General features: G+C 36.1%; 1 long non-coding RNA gene across 2 annotated transcripts; it reads right to left on the reverse strand.

Annotated features, from left to right (window-relative positions):
• Positions 1 to 259: 259 nt before the first annotated feature.
• LOC145270395 (uncharacterized) lies at positions 260 to 4,748 on the reverse strand. 2 transcript variants are annotated; one of them, XR_013865338.1, is made up of 3 exons: positions 4,479 to 4,748; positions 2,673 to 2,785; positions 260 to 1,514 (listed from the first exon to the last, which is right to left on the reverse strand). It is a non-coding gene; the product is annotated as an uncharacterized LOC145270395 (long non-coding RNA). The 2 variants fall into 2 exon arrangements; XR_013865337.1 differs by having other exon boundaries at positions 260 to 1,517.
• Between the last annotated feature and the right edge of the window lie 692 nt (positions 4,749 to 5,440).

Consider the following 5,440-nt stretch of genomic DNA (forward strand, 5'->3'; position numbering starts at 1 on the left):
GCTGATCTGTATAATTACTCTATAATATATCTACTAGGGGGGGCAGCTTTGCCTGGTCGTAAAATATGCTTAAATATGATATTTTAATTTGCCTTTTATTCCTCTATAATTTTACCTGTTCATATTTGACTTTTACTTGAAGTATCCTAGTGATCACGTCAATTTGGCGCCACTATATATATTGTGAACCGAGCGACCGCTTCTCTGAAAAAAGCCTTTTGTAGACATACAGAAAAAGCGAACACACATACAAACATATATTTTCGCTTTTATATTTATAGATTTATATATATATATATATACATATATATATATATATATATATATATATATATATATATATGTAAACAAAAAAATTAAAGACCGCAAAAATATATTTTACAATAATTCATTGTTCGACAAGATACTCAAAAAAGGTATATTGAACTTTCCTTAATCCGCAGAGTTTCAAAGAAATATGTTCTTCTCATCAAAAGAAAGATATTAGCAAATGAATATTATAACAAAGCTTGTCCTGCCTTGATAGGGTTCAAAATAGACTTCGTGGCCTGGTGGGAGATGTCCTTTTCTCTTCGCTGCAACCTCTATCTCACAGAAGAGATGTTGCGAGTTTGTCTCTGCTTTATCGTTATTTTCATGGAAAGTGTTCGACTGAGCTTCAATCTATGGTCCCCCCTCGCCAAACTTTCACAAGAAACACTAGACTAGCTGAAAACATTATCAATAATTTTCCCCACTCTTTATCTGTGCCTAAACCTAAACAGATTCCATGATCAAAGCTTCTTTCTTAGAACTGCACGCCTGTGGAATTGTCTTCCGTTTTCCTGCTTTCCAGCTGTCTATAATATGGTTGTCTTCAAGTCCAACGTGAACAAGTTTCTGATGAGCCGTTCCACTTAAGTTAACAAATTTACCGAACTTCCATTACTATCGATTACTATATTGTCCTTTTGACTACTCTACACTCTTTAACCCTTATCCTTGAGTGGCCTATCGGCCTTGACGTCTATGTAAAAAAAAAAACATATTATCAATAAGAAATTTGTTCCGAAAAGAAAAATTTGGCATAATCCAAATATAGGTAATCCAGGTTTGCAGAAAAATCCGTTAACAAGCAAAAAGTAAAGATTATCAAAATTTTTTAAATCTCTGGTCGCCTATATCGAGCTCTCCTCAGTGGATTTCTGATACAAATCAGTGATTCAGATACAAACAGAGGCTGAAGAGGGACCAACATAGGCGATCAGGGATTGGTCCCATTTGTTTTAGACTTGAAACCGACAGTACCAATGTTTTTATAATCTCTTTTGTAACAGGACAACAGGAAAGGGAAGACTTGAAGGATGGAAATGGTTTTCAAAAGAAAAACTTGAAAAAGAAATCTGTATTTTTACAACTCGGGGCTGGATTAAAATACATTTGGAAATATTTCTCACCTGTTTTTCCGGTCCGAGAGCAGGTGAGTCGGACTCAAGGATCAAATGTTCTAGCGGAAGTTGTTTCACAAGTTTTTGCTTCTTGGAAGACATGAAAGACAAGAGAAAAAATGGTCGGTCGACATTGAATAGAAGAAAAGGTTTGGGTTGGAGAGAAATGACAAGAAAAAATTATTTTTTTTCATATGGCCACTTTTATTGATAGTACATACATAAAACTCTAGTCCCCTTCCAAGTAATCTCCTCTGGCTGTAATGCACTTGTTGTACAGTTCCAACACCTTCTGGAAGTTCCCCTAGTGTGAGCGTGCCAATTGTCATTTCACAAAGGAGAGGCACCAAATATATATATATATATATATATTTTTTTTTTATTACATTTTCACCCCAAACAAGGCACATTGCCACTTTGGTGTAAGGGGCTATTATCAGGGTAAACAACTACTGGGGTACTATGTAGGGATTTGGGCAGCAAGATGTTGGTTCACGTTGCACTTGAACTTCTGCATGTCAGTACAGTTGGGAAAGCAGTGACCTGGAATGGAATTCCAAAGTCTAGCGGTTCTGGGGAAGAAACTACTGGAGCAGAAAGATCTTTTACATCTAGGGATCTCTACTGTGTGGGGGTGGGATTTTGCAGCTTGTCGGGTCTGTTGAGGGTGTTCATGTCGTGGGGGCACAAGTGCTTGCAGTTCATCAGAGCATTCACCATTAAAATACTTGTAGAACAGGCAGAGGGATGCAACATTCCACAGCCAAACAACGTCGCAGCCCACAAGAGCCATTACGACAGCATTTAAAGAAACTATAAATTTTAAAACCAAGTTGCGGACAAAAAGTCCAATTGTAACCCTATGTCCAAGTGGCAATATGCCTTGTTAGGGTTGAACGTGAGTGAAAAAAATGTTTTAATAAATGTTGTGGGGTACAAATCACCCCTATTTGAGAACTAAGTGGAATCAACCAGTCCTATGAATACCACTGTTTTCAGTAACTAAATGGATACATTCATACCATGTTTAACCGCATGCTACGAACATGTTCCTCTCATACCACTTCAGTGGCTCTTGGATTCTTTATGATAAATACATATTATATTGTATACACTTTACACTACTTGTGGTTTCTTTCATTTGTAACCCATAGCACGGGTCTACAACAATAATGTAATTGTAGACAAGAGAAACGATAATTTCTTATGGCAAAAAAAAAGTGTGAGTGCAAACTAATTGCTTACCTGTTCGCTCCTGACAATGGATGGCGGAATGGAAAAATAATAACCTTCTCTCACGCCTTCCATTGCAACCGCGGGCCGACCATCAAATGCATGTAGAAGCACATTCTTGGCACCTTTTATTTATAAAAAGAAAACACAGATTTTGTATAAAATAATTACAGTTTTTGTATTAGTTTTTGACTTTACATAATCTATTAGATGAATCTCAAATGTCTGTTTATGTATGTTTTTATGTCTGCTAAAACTTTCGACACACACGACACATCAGTTTCGTTTTGAAGCTCAATGTCTCAGACAACAAATATCGAAAAATTAATTCCTTCAACCTCAACTCACCTGTTTTTTACAAGGAGGTGGTCGCTTTTTTTGTTGATATTTTCGCAAGTCATCGTCTCTGTTGAACTGACTACTCTTAATTTCAACGCTCTCGGCTTCCGATTTCGCCATGGACGCATTGGCCAAGACGTTACATTTTTGTTTTTTCCTCCTTTGCTTCCGGCCTTGAACCTGCCTGCTCCCAATATTTTTAAACAACACCTCTCTCCACCCGGGCTGCCTACTATTGTTTTGATCCCCTATACCTCGCTACTTCCACTCCTTTTTGGAGGGGATTCCTTACTACACCACCTCCACACACCCAGGCAACGCCGGGTACCTCTGCTAGTTATATTTTATTTATTTATTTTATTCTATTTTCACCCCAAACATGGCACAGTACGGCGCTACTATCGGGGACATAATTTGCAGGGATATTATGAAGGGAGATGAGTAGCAAGATGTCTGTTCACATTACACTTGAACTTCTGCATGTCAGTAAAGTTGGGAAATCTCAGGAATCAGAGATAGATATTTTTAGAATCTTAGGAATCGGAGATGGATATTTTTTAGAATCATCGGAATGGAGGCAGATATTATTGGAATCTTAAGAATTGGAGACAAATGTGTTTACAATCTTAGGAATCGGAGGTGGATATTTTTAGAATCTTAGGAATCAGAGGCAGATATTATTGGAAACTTAAGTATCGGAGACAAATATGTTTAGAATCTCAGGAATCAGAGATAGATATTTTTAGAATCTTAGAAATCAAAGATGGATATTTTTAGAATCTTAGGAATCAGAGATAGATATTTTTAGAATCTTAGGACTCGGAGGCAGATATTATTGGAATCTTAAGAATCGGAGATGGATATTTTAAAAATCTAAAGAATCAGAGGCAGATATTGGAATCTTAAGAATCAGAGACGGATATTTTTAGAATTTTAGGAATCAGGGATGGATATTTTTAGAATCTTAGGAATCAGAGGCAGATATTTTTTAGAATCTTAGGAATCAGAGACGGATATCTTTAGAATCATAGGAATCAGAGATAGATATTTTTGGAATCTGGAGAATCAGAAATGGATATGTTTACAATTCTAGGAATCGGAGATGGATATTTTAAGAATCTTAGGAATCAGAGGCAGATATTTTTAGAATCTTAGGAATCAGAGACGGATATGTCTACAATTTAAGAAATCAGAGATGGATATTTTTTAAATCTAAGAATTGGAGGGGGGGGGCGGATATTTTTAGAATCTTAGGAACCAAAGATGGAATGCTTTAGAATTCTAGGAATCGGAGACAGATATTCTTAGAATCTTAGGAATCAGTGACGGATATGTTTACAACTGTAGGAATCGGAAGCGGATATTTTTTAGAATCTTAGAAATCAGAGGCGAATATTTTTGTCATGATCCTGAGCATCTAAAGAATCACTTTACATGAAAGAACGGCAACGACAGAAAAGGCAACAAGAATTCACTTACCTTGTTCTTTGAGTAATGTAATTGTCGGCCTCCCAGCAGATCTAGAGTGAACATTCCTATATTAAAAGGAGAGAAATATATTTTAAAATGCAAATTGGAGAAGCAAGCAATGATATTTGCATTGTTTGGGGATGGATATTTTTAGAATCCTAGAAATTAGAGGCCGATATTTTAAAACTCTTAGGGATCAGAGGCTGTTAAGTTTAGAATCTTAGGAATCAGAGACGGATATTATTAGAATCAGAAGGATAAGAGGTGGATATTTTTAGAATCCTAAGAATTAGCGATAGATATTTTTAGAATTCTTGAAATCGTAAACGGATATTTTTTTAATCTTAAGAATCAGAAACGGATATTTTTACAATCCTAAGAATCGGATATAGATATGTTTAGAATTCTAGGAATCAGAGACTGATATTTTGCGAATCATAAGGATCAGAGATGAATATGTTTAGAATCCTAGGAATCAAAGACGGATATTTTTTGAATCCTAGGAATTGGAGATGGATATTTTTAGAATCCTACAAATCAGAGGTGGAATTTTTGAGAATCCTAGGAATTGCTGCAGATATTTTTAGAAACCTAGGAATCGGAGACGGATATTTTTTTAATCATAATGATCAGAGATGGATGTTCTCATAACGTTTCAGCCGATGTAACCTCCAAACTTTTTCGGGTGCATCTTAAGGTTACAGGCTTTCATTCCGTCAGCCATGACAAAATAGAATTCATAAGTAATTCACAATTGTAGGTCATCTGTATATCGAAAGCCAACTTTCACTGGACAATATCTAAACTTCATCTCCCCCACCCATATAATGTAAAGAAAGGAATAGTCTGTTGCCTACAACGCCGAACAAAAGTAATCTATATAATTATAAAACTCAAATGACCTTGTAACGAGTGATGTAACCCACTTTCCGGTTTACGACTTCCGGTTGCGCACGTGTACATAAACATAA

The sequence above is a fragment of the Euprymna scolopes genome, chromosome 46, assembly GCF_053919585.1.
Source record: "Euprymna scolopes isolate OS-2025 chromosome 46, ASM5391958v1, whole genome shotgun sequence".
Taxonomy (NCBI): domain Eukaryota; kingdom Metazoa; phylum Mollusca; class Cephalopoda; order Sepiida; family Sepiolidae; genus Euprymna; species Euprymna scolopes.